The sequence below is a fragment of the Oncorhynchus gorbuscha genome, linkage group LG19 (assembly GCF_021184085.1).
Source record: "Oncorhynchus gorbuscha isolate QuinsamMale2020 ecotype Even-year linkage group LG19, OgorEven_v1.0, whole genome shotgun sequence".
NCBI lineage: Eukaryota > Metazoa > Chordata > Actinopteri > Salmoniformes > Salmonidae > Oncorhynchus > Oncorhynchus gorbuscha.
In genome coordinates, this window is record NC_060191.1 from 1,713,480 (window position 1) to 1,725,470 (window position 11,991).

The window sequence follows — 11,991 nt, forward strand, 5'->3', positions numbered from 1 at the left end:
AGATGGGTGGACAGAGTGAAGCAGGGAGAGAGAGAGAGGCACAGAGGAGTAGATGGGTGGACAGAGTGAAGCAGGAGAGAGAGAGAGAGAGAGACATAGAGAATAGATGGGTGGACAGATGGGTGGCAGGGAGGAGAGAGAGAGGAGAGAGAGAGAAGAGAGAGAGAGAGAGAGAGAGAGAGAGAGAGAGAGAGAGAGAGAGAGAGAGAGACATAGAGGAGTAGATGGGTGGTCAGAGTGAAGCAGAGAGAAGAGAGAGAGAGAGAGGCATAGAGAAGTAGATGGGTGGACAGAGGCAGAGCAATGAATAGAGTGGGTATAGAGGATGGATAGTGAGGTGAGCGAGGGAGAGGGCTGTATGACTCACTGGGTCTCCTCCAGAAGCGAAAGAGATGGACTGCATGTGATGATTTGCAATTATCTGTGAAGAGAGAGAGAGAGAGAGAGAGAGAGAGAGAGAGAGAGAGAGAGAGAGAGAGAGAGAGAGAGAGAGAGAGAGAGAGAGAGAGAGAGAGAGAGAGAGAGAGAGAGAGAGAGAGAGAGAGTGAGATCATGTCTCTCCATTCAGCAGTATGGGTTGGTTCCATTGACAGTTAGATATAGTGTATACTAAATACCTAACTGACTGGATGATGTAATTAACACCATGTAACAGTCTGTAATAACAAACCCAGATATATCAATAACAACAAACACTCATTCAGGATCCATGCCCGAGTGTGCTTGTGTGTGTGTGTCACCTGTTTGCAGTCGGAGGCCAGCAGGTTGAGGCTGCTGGTAGAGACCGTCAGGCTGATGGTCATCCCAGCAAACTGCAGGTTACGTTTCCCCAGAATGGACGTCATACAGCGAGACGACGGCTGGAGGGGGAGGGGAGGGACATTCATGTTAAACAGAAGGCCAACAGGGGAAGGAAGATTTCACCAATAAGGAAGATGAAACAGAAGATATTCTAAAGGATAACAACAGAGCATAGTAAACATACTGTACAATATACAGCATAGTAAACATACTGTACAATATACAGAGAAGAATGTGTGTGTGTGAAGGCAATAGAGGGAGAAGCATGTCTGAGCCGTGTGTGTGTGTGTGTGTGTGTGTGTGTGTGTGTGTGTGTGTGTGTGTGTGTGTGTGTGTGTGTGTGTGTGTGTGTGTGTGTGTGTGTGTGTGTGTGTGTGTGTGTGTATAGAAGAACAGCTGCAGGCTGCCACTGAAGCTTGTCATAGTCAAGTCTCCCACAGTCTCACACAGTCCCCCAGTCTCCGGCCAGACATGGGCCAGACCCCCCCCCCCCCCCCCAGAAAGACAGACTGGGCCCGGCCCAGTTGGAATTGGCTTAGTCTCGGAACACACAACTTAGTCACAAGTCTCCCTCATACAAGGGGCAGTGTGTACATGTGTGAGAGAGACAGTGAGAGAGAAAGAGAGAGACAGAGGTAATTACCTGGAAGTACCACTGACCACAGAGTGGTCAATCCAGCTAAATCCAGATCCAACAACGCCCTGACCACGGCCCTCCACTTAACACAAAGAAATAATACTCTGTGTGTGTGTATATTGGTGTACCTTTCTCTTGCGTTGGGCTCCTTTGGCTCCAGGCACTGCCTCACACACCACTGAGATAGCCTCTCTGAAACAACAACATGTGTGAGAATCTCTCTGTAACACACTTGTGCGGATTTCACACTGTGCAGCAGATTAGATTAAATCTGGCAACATGTAACACAGACTTGATCATCCTGACAACCACACTCATCCTCACCATGGATACAAACATCACTATAGAAACCAGAAGGAAACCAGCAGGATTCCAGAACATGCTAATTTAGAGGTTGTGAGGGCGGTAGGCACACACAAAATACTGTTAAACCTATACAGTCCTTTCAGATTGACCAACACCGAATGGGTAGCGGCTAGGGACCAAAATAGAACAGGGCAAAAGAGAGAACTGGGGGATATGAACTGGAGATAAATAATGCATTTTTATGTGAAAAGGAGGTAGCTAGTAAGAGTACATTTTGTGATTTGCAATGTTTTGAACCAGAGCCCTATACAACACTTAGCTCTAACTACATGGCTCTGTTTTGAACCAGAGTCCTATACAACACTTAGCTCTAACTACATGGCTCTGTTTTGAACCAGAGTCCTATACAACACTTAGCTCTAACTACATGGCTCTGTTTTGAACCAGAGTCCTATACAACACTTAGCTCTAACTACATGGCTCTGTTTTGAACCAGAGTCCTATACAACACTTAGCTCTAACTACATGGCTCTGTTTTGAACCAGAGTCCTATACAACACTTAGCTCTAACTACATGGCTCTGTTTTGAACCAGAGTCCTATACAACACTTAGCTCTAACTACATGCTCTAACTACATGGCTCTGTTCTGTTTTGAACCAGAGTCTGTTTTGAACCAGAGCCCTATACAACACTTAGCTCTAACTACATGGCTCTGTTTTGAACCAGAGCCCTACACAACACTTAGCTCTAACTACATGGCTCTGCTTTGTACTACCTAACCACAGTACATCTGCGTGCAGTAACTTGATCATTAGCCTTAAACAACAGCTTAAACGGTTAGTTCACCCAAATGACAAAATAACACATTGGTTTCCTTACCCTGTAAGCAGTCTAAGGACAGGGTATGACAGCAATCGATCCTTTGGTTTAGTTTTCCTGGCACTGTTTCCAAATGCTAACGTTTTAGCAATTGTTGCACAAATCCCATTCAAGTCATGGTACCGACATTAGCATTTTCCGCACATCATGTTCAAATCATCTATAAGTGACTTTGTTGAGCTTCACAATCAATTTTAGATACTTCCGGGGGATTTTGATTGTCATAATGTTTCCATAGACTGCTTACAGGGTAACGAAACCAATATGACATTTTGTAATTGGTTGAACTATCCCTTGAACAATTGGAGGTTCTCACCTGGTGACCTGAGTTCTGGTGTTGAAGTCCAGCGCCCTCATAGACTGTAGCACCTCCACACAGCCCATATACTACACAGGAAATAAAGAGGAGACGCATATGAACAGGGATGCCACTTCCAACAGCACTCCTCTCCACACAGCCCATACACTACACAGGAAACAGGAAAGGAACTCATATGAACTAGGATTCAATTTCCTCCAGAACACCCACACTGACCGGAGGGGAGATGGAAACAGAGACAGATGGAAAGATGGACAGACAAGAGATCATTTTGAGAGAGCAACAGAAAAATTAACAGATATGGAAAGTTAAAGAAATATGCAAGTACTAGCCTATAGGCCTACATCCTACAAACTGAAAAACAGAGAACAACCAACTCTTACCCGTACTGAGTAGGCGACCCCAGTGGTGCTGACCACATGGTCTGAGTGTAGCCATCCTCTGGTGGGCTTGTTGACGAAGGAGCCGTGACGTGTCCACTCATCTCCCCCCAGCTGCCCTCCCTCCACCCGCGCCCTCCTGGACGCCCCACCCAGCCGGTTCATATCCTGCAGAGGGGGGGCGATGGGGGGGAGAGGGGGCTGTTAAACAGGGAGGGGGGTGAAGAGTGGGAGAGCTGGAACTGTTACCCCCTGAAGACCCCATGGGGGCTTGAGCCCGCTGAGGCCTGCTGGAGACCTTGAGGCCTGGGAGTAGAGTAGCAGAGATGCCCAGGCGAAGGGCTCCCATCCTGGGGAAGAAGGAACAGAGTGTGGTGGGGCTGTTCTCGGCCCGGCGTGGGGAGGAAGGGGGGAGGATGGGGGTGAGAGAGGAGGAGGAGAGGGAGGAGGGTAGCCCAGGAGGGGTGAGGGGGGGTTGCGGGGGTGGAAGGGGGGAGGGAGAAAGGGTTGGAGTTGGTATCGTCATTCGAACTGAGAGATTCACTCCGGAAGTGAGTGTACTTAGTTTTAGGGACCAGCTCCATCATGGATCTGAGATGTTCGATGTTATTTCAGTGTTTCTCTAACAAGTCCACACACTCTGGTGTGATTCAGTCTAAACAACAACGGTGGTTCATTCTCTCTTTCTCTGTATTATCAGTCGCACGCTCAAAAACACACTGGCCTTTCTTTCCCTCTCAGTGACCGTTGTCTGTCCGTCCGCCCTGTTTTATATCCTCCTGTCATTGTCAGGCAGTGCAGCAGACACTGCGCAAGAAACACCATCTACAAGACAGAGGAGAGCAGCAAGAGGAGCGATTGAAGATCAGAGGGGATCACTCTCTAAGAGTCTAACCCAGCACACTGATGGAGTGATACTCAGTTGTTTGGTGTCTACACTATCAGTCTTACAACATTTTATGACTTTCAATCCACAGAAATGAATGCCACTTTCCAATAGACAGAATCAAAAAGGATTTTTGTGATCAAGTATGTAGCACCTGTTCTGAAAAATGCTGTTTGAGCACATCAGTATGTCAACTAATGTAGCATGGCACTTAAGTCCAGTTGTTCATCTTTGAGCACCATGGAGATTCCACATACAACCTCAGAATGTGATTGTCTATTGACACAGACACTCAGGTGGTATGAGCTACTGCATCAAGAGGCCTACCCTCATGTGTCTGTTAGCATGTGTTGGAGTAGAAACCTACTCTACTGCCTATAAATGGCACAGAGTGTGTGAGTCTGTGGTTTGTGTGTGTGCGTTTCAGCGTGTCTGTCGGGGCAGTAGCTCACTAGCCTCTCTTGCCTGACACGGGCCCATAAAAACCCTATCAGCTGCCAACGAGTAGATAAGAAGGGACACACACACGGGTTGATACAACAGAGTAAGATTATCTGCAGAGTTTAATATAGCAAAGTTCTGTTAAGACCTGCTGATCTATGGCCAGACACCAATTCTCTCAGGGAAAATCTCTCTATCCCTCCTGCTTTTTATTCCTCTCTCTCTTTATCCCTCTTTCTCTCCTGCTTTTTATTCCTCTCTCTCTTTATCCCTCTATCCCTCCTGCTTTTTATTCCTCTCTCTCTTTATCCCTCTTTCTCTCCTGCTTTTTATTCCTCTCTCTCTTTATCCCTCTTTCTCTCCTGCTTTTTATTCCTCTCTCTCTTTATCCCTCTATCCCTCCTGCTTTTTATTCCTCTCTCTCTTTATCCCTCTTTCTCTCCTGCTTTTTATTCCTCTCTCTTTATCCCTCTTTCTCTCCTGCTTTTTATTCTCTCTCTCTTTATCCCTCTATCCCTCCTGCTTTTTATTCCTCTCTCTCTTTATCCCTCTATCCCTCCTGCTTTTTATTCCTCTCTCTTTTATCCCTCTATCCCTCCTGCTTTTTATTCCTCTCTCTCTTTATCCCTCTATCCCTCCTGCTTTTTATTCCTCTCCCTCTTTATCCCTCTATCCCTCCTGCTCTTTTTATCCCTCTATCCCTCCTGCTTTTTATTCCTCTTTCTCTCCTGCTTTTTATTCCTCTCTCTCTTTATCCCTCTATCCCTCCTGCTTTTTATTCCTCTCTCTCTTTATCCCTCTATCCCTCCTGCTTTTTATTCCTCTCTCTCTTTATCCCTCTATCCCTCCTGCTTTTTATTCCTCTCTCTCTTTATCCCTCTATCCCTCCTGCTTTTTATTCCTCTCTCTCCCTCCTGCTTTTATTCCTCTCTCTTATCCCTCTATCCCTCCTGCTTTTTATTCCTCTCTCTTTATCCCTCTATCCCTCCTGCTTTTTATTCCTCTCTCTCTTTATCCCTCTATCCCTCCTGTTTTTTATTCCTCTCTCTCTTTATCCCTCTATCCCTCCTGCTTTTTATTCCTCTCTTTCTTTATCCCTCTATCCCTCCTGCTTTTTATTCCTCTCTCTCTTTATCCCTCTATCCCTCCTGCTTTTTATTCTCTCTCTCTTTATCCCTCTATCCCTCCTGCTTTTTATTCCTCTCTCTTTATCCCTCTATCCCTCCTGCTTTTTATTCCTCTCTCTCTTTATCCCTCTATCCCTCCTGCTTTTTATTCCTCTCTCTTTTTATCCCTCTATCCCTCCTGCTTTTTATTCCTCTCCCTCTTTATCCCTCTATCCCTCCTGCTTTTTATTCCTCTCTCTCTTTATCCCTCTATCCCTCCTGCTTTTTATTCCTCTCTCTCTTTATCCCTCTTTCTCTCCTGCTTTTTATTCCTCTCTCTCTTTATCCCTCTATCCCTCCTGCTTTTTATTCCTCTCTCTCTTTATCCCTCTATCCCTCCTGCTTTTTATTCCTCTCTCTCTTTATCCCTCTATCCCTCCTGCTTTTTATTCCTCTCTCTTTATCCCTCTATCCCTCCTGCTTTTTATTCCTCTCTCTCTTTATCCCTCTATCCCTCCTGCTTTTTATTCCTCTCTCTCTTTATCCCTCTATCCCTCCTGCTTTTTATTCCTCTCTCTCTTTATCCCTCTATCCCTCCTGCTTTTTATTCCTCTCTCTTTTTATCCCTCTTTCTCTCCTGTGAGCAGCTGTGTTTTTCAGGTTCCAAGGCTGCTGGAGAATACTAAGTAATTTAACTCTTCCTCCTCTGTACTCTTTCACTCCCTCTCCCTTTTCCTCACTCCCCCTCTCTCTTCCTCCAGATGGTCTCGTGTCCTCTCTGGATGGCCTTGGCTTTCTCCCCCTCTTCCTCTCTCTTCCTCCAGATCACCTCCTGTACAGTCTCTATCCCTCTCTCTGCGCTTCTCTCTCCCCTCAGCTTGTCCTCTCCTATCCTCTCCTGGAATCCCTCTCTCCTCCTCCACACTGTTTTCTGTGCCTCCCTCAGTAGCCGCTGCACTTCCGCCTTCTCTCGCTCCACCACTTCCTGCCTTCTCTTCCAAATGATCTCTCGCTCCCCCTCTCCCCCCTCCTCGTCTCCTTTCCCGTTCTCCAGACTGTCCTCTTAAACAGTCCCTCTACTTCAAAGATTGTCTGTCTCTCTCCACACTCACTCTGTATCTACAGCCAGAGTCTATACAATGCACATAACCTAGTAACAGACACCACTAGATAAGAAAAATACTGATAGATAAGAAAACACCAGATGCTGCGCTTGTCCCTGACTGAAGTTTCTGATATGGCTAAAACCGTAGGTAGAGCTGTTCTAGAACATTGCTGCCCTGGTAAGAGTGGTTACGTTATGGAGCACCATAGCATCAGAAGTGCTAGAGTTGGAGAAGTTGCCTCTTTCTGGTTACAGAAACAGTGACACACACAGTCATGATGTAACAAGAGAGAATGTAGGTCATTGGCTGATGACACCACCGGTGCGATTGTTTTGATGATAATGAGACCTGAATGGTACTGGAGGCTTGTTAGAGAACTCCCTCACCCAGTCATTACACTTAATTAAACCTCCCTCCCCTCTCTCTCTCTCTCCTTATCGATTCCACAGAAACAGTCTTGTTTAAACAAGCAAAGCCAATAGTCAGTTACCTGGGAGAAGCATGTGTATTTCTTAACACTGCACAGTACGGTCCAGTACTAACCTAACTAGAAACACTGAGCTAACTACAATTCGAACAATCTGCATAGTCCATCCAAAGAGAAAACTAAAGATGTCTAACATGAACAGTCTCCAGCCGCAAGACACAGCACACAGGACTGAATAGTGGAGTTTGAACCTGGAATATAACTCCAGGGGCTTGTCAGCTCACAGGACTGAATAGTGGAGGTTGAACCTGGAATATAACTCCAGGGGCTTGTCAGCTCACAGGACTGAATAGTGGAGGTTGAACCTGGAATATAACTCCAGGGGCTTGTCAGCTCACAGGACTGAATAGTGGAGGTTGAACCTGGCATATAATTCCAGGGGCTTGTCAGCTCACAGGACTGAATAGTGGAGGTTTAACCTGGAATATAACTCCAGGGGCTTGTCAGCTCACAGGACTGAATAGTGGAGGTTTAACCTGGAATATAACTCCAGGGGCTTGTCAGCTCACATATCAGTGTTGTTTCCAGCACTTTACACATGTTCTAACCATTACTCTGCCAGGTTTGACCCACTGAGATAAAACTTTGTAACAGATTGACAATTTGGCACCAAGAGTTACACGATGATACCAGAGAAAGTTGCCTTTCAACAACAAGCGCTAACGGCTAAAGCCCTGTATGTTTGGAAGCAGAGGGCTACCAGCTAGCCGTTTGATTTTGGCTGCCTAGCAACAGACAGAGGGACGCTCGCTCGATCACACCAGTCTAGCACCAGAGGGTCTGTCTACAGAGCCTGACACAGCACTCGCTAGCTAACGTCTCCTCCCAGACAGAGAGCACTAGAACACATCAGGATACAGACTGCGATTAGCTATGAAGTGCTATGTAGGGGCTATGAAGGGCTATTAAGGTCTTACGACAGCCTACGGTAGGCTCTTAACACAGCCTAACTGTCTTCGCATAACTACAAAAGTCTTCCATTATAGTCTATGCTCTAAATGTCTATTTGTCCTAGTGCTGTAGCACTACCAGTGGAATGCTAAATGCAGGCTAGATGGTCAGATCGCGACGGTTAATTAGTGGCTGTAGACAACGTGTCCCGTGTGGCTCACCTGGTGGAGCATTAGGCTTGCAACGCCAGGGTTGTGGGTTCGATTCCTACAGGGGACCAGTACGAGAAAATATGCACTCACAACTCTAAGTCGCTCTGGAAAAGAGTGTCTACTAAATGACTAAAATATAAATGTCAAAACAGATGAACGTATAGAGTTGCTAGCGTTTCACAATTGAACGCAATGCAACGCTAGCAACAGACAGAACCAGTCGCTAACAGTGACGAGATGTCACAAACATAACCTGTTTGCTAAGTGTCCAATTGGTTAACACTAGTAAATGCTAGTACAGCAGGTTTAACCCTTGCCCTGCCAGATGTTAGTGCACAGAATAAAACACAGTGTAGGTCAGACGAGTGCAGAGTACAGCGCCCTCTACCTGAACAGATGTCCTGATTCTCCTACACACAGATAGAAAACACACACAAGTAGAGAAAGTCACCACTACACTAACACATAAACAACACAGTTGATGATTCCAGTTAAGACTACACAGTTCCACAGCTGTACAAAGTGAATGATATGTCCACATGTCGAATTATCTGATTATAATCCAGATTAATCATTTCTGACATCGGCTTGGTATACCACCTGTCCCGGTCAGGACGCTAGTTACCAGCAAAGATGGCACGGCAGAAGTTGAAGAGAGAGAATGAGAGATATACCTCATGGCAAACCAGCAAGAATACTGCATCAATTTCAGTCTAGAGTTCTAGACAGAGCCTACATTTACATAAATAGGTTAGAGGTTCTACACACTAACACCCCACCAGTAGTCTAGACTGTTTCTCCTGGTCGTCACCACCCCACCAGTAGTCTGGACTGTTTCTCCTGGTTTACATCTCAGTCTGTCTCCGACTGCAGCGGATGCAAGTTGCCGTGGCAACAAACATTAGAAGAGAAGCCTGCTCAGGATATATATTGAGAAATCCTGACAGCGGCATGAAACATCTCAGACAATGAGATAACAGACTGCTTCCACAAATCAGAGCCCAGGAGCAGCTAAGCAGAGCTGAGACTGACCCATTACGGTCTTTAACATCTAACTATAGAAACCACAGCCGGTCGGCCAGCCAGAGACTCCTGGAGGGATCAATACCACTTTGGAAATTATCAAAGTTTGGCCCACGTCGCACCGGCCATAAAACCAAATCAATGTTGGCATCCCAACCTGGCTGATTCCAGACTCTGGCTAGGACACATGGATTAACACAACATATTTTGCTTCAGAGGATGAAATACTTTCATATATGATAGTCAATATTAATATCAATAAACTTTACTAATCACAATAGCTAACACTTTAGAAAAAAATTGCATAACAACATCCTGAATGTTTTCCTGTACAGTCCTAACTGTTAGGTAAGTAACGACAAAGGTGGTGATTGTATAGTAATCTGCAGAGCAGGTTTTTTTCCACCTATAATTGTTTATTTTACTAAAAAAAAATTTTTTTTGTTGCTTTGAGTTGTGAATAAATTCTTGAGAACTCCTCCTTTGCTTCAAAAATGTAAAACAATTGTTCCTTATTTTGGGTTAGACAGAGTAGAGGTGATTATCCGTAGCATGGTGTTAACAGAGCTCCATATTCACATCAGAACCATATTCATGTTTAAACACCCTCGCTCTCTCCTCTCTTCCACTCGTTTAAATCACTAAGTCATTGCCAGATCTCATATCCTCTCCATCTATCCTCTCCTCAGCTTGTCCTCCTCCTCTCTTCCCCGTCTCAGCTGAATGTGAAACAGCAGAACGGCAGGGCTGAACAACGGCACTCCTTCATTGTCTTCCTCTCCTCCTCTTGCTTCGCTCTCTCGTTCCCCTTTGCTTTCCTTCCAGCTCTGTCTGAGGGAGAGACGAGCCCACTGTCTATCCTCTCCTTCTCCCTCTCTGGGTGATGCCGCCTCTCTCTCTCTCTCGCTCATGCGCTGATGCTGTCTCATCCGCTCACCCCTCCTTCCCTTTCCCTCTCTCGTTCCATTTCCCTCCCTCCTTCCCTTTCCCTCCCTCCTTCCCCTCTCCTCCCCTTTTCCCCTCTCCTCCCCTTTTCCCCTCTTCCACTTTGCAGTCTAAATCATTTAACAGTATATGCATGCGTGTGCACTGAGCATTGCTCACTCCCTTTCTCGCTCACACACACACTAGGGGAAGGACAACGGAATGGATGGAGGAGGGGAAGGAGAGAGGGATGGAGATAGTAGAGCCCAAATGGGCTGTTTCCCCTCTAAAAGGCTCCTCCCCCTTATTCCTGTTTGGTAACCTGAGAACCAGAGGGAGAGATGGATTGAATTGAGATGGAGGGAAAGAGAAAAAAGGAGGGAAACAGACAGAGGAAGAGAGGGAGGGGAGAGTCTCTCTCTCTCTCTCGACAGACCACACAGACCAGAGATGCAGGCTGATTTGAGGGCATTTAACCTGGCAATGCCAAGCAGCTACTGTACCACGAGTTCACCGCTGGTAAAGAACAGGTTATTATCTCACAAACAGGACAGTAAACAACAGAAACAATACACTTGATGTGGCAGTCAAGATACATATTCTTCAAGTCTTAGAAAGAAAAGAGAAAACCAAAGTGATCAGTGGACCAAGTGAGAACTTCCAGTGATGAGAACCGAGATTCAGACAGAAACACAGAAGAAGATCTAGAACTGCAGAACCGCTAGAGAGACAGAATCAGGGAGAGAACCACAGAACCCACGTCAACACCTCAGCGTTACAAAGTGTTGCCCACAGAGAGAGTGATTGTTGAACGCACACCCACAGTGTGATGACACCGTTCACCATACAGATCACAGCGGTATACAGAGTGATTGTTGAACACACAGTGTGATGACACCATTCACCATACAGATCACAGCGGTATACAGAGTGATTGTTGAACACACAGTGTGATGACACCGTTCACCATACAGATCACAGCGGTATACAGAGTGATTGTTGAACACACAGTGTGATGACACCATTCACCATACAGATCACAGCGGTATACAGAGTGATTGTTGAACGCACACCCACAGTGTGATGACACCGTTCACCATACAGATCACAGCGGTATACAGAGTGATTGTTGAATGCACACCCAGCAACCCCACACCAGGCCCTATACCAGTAACACACACACACACCTCTAAATGGCTTAGACAGACAAATAAACAATGTCCTTTACAGCAGGGAGATACTGACAGTGGGAGGCGCAACCAGCAGCCCATATGCCTGTGTGTGTCTCTCAAGTTCTTACCACGTATTCCATGGGACAACACTGACTGCCTGTGAGTGTCTGTAACCCTAAAAACACCAAAGCGCACATCAGCACATGGTACACACTAGAGGTCGACCGATTAATCGGAATGGCAGATTAATTAGGGCCGATTTGAAGTTGTCATAACAATCGGAAATCTGTCATTTTGGACAACAATTTAGCCATTTTTTTTACACCTTTATTTAACTAGGCAAGTCAGTTAACAACACATTCTTATTTTCAATGACGGCCTAGGAACGGTGGGTTAACTGCCTTGTTCAGGGGCAGAATG

The 11,991-nt window shown here is 45.9% G+C and overlaps 1 pseudogene; it reads right to left on the bottom strand.

Annotated features, from left to right (window-relative positions):
• Nucleotides 1-11,991, bottom strand: part of LOC124005332 — a 41,993-nt pseudogene that overhangs the window by 22,605 nt on the left and 7,397 nt on the right.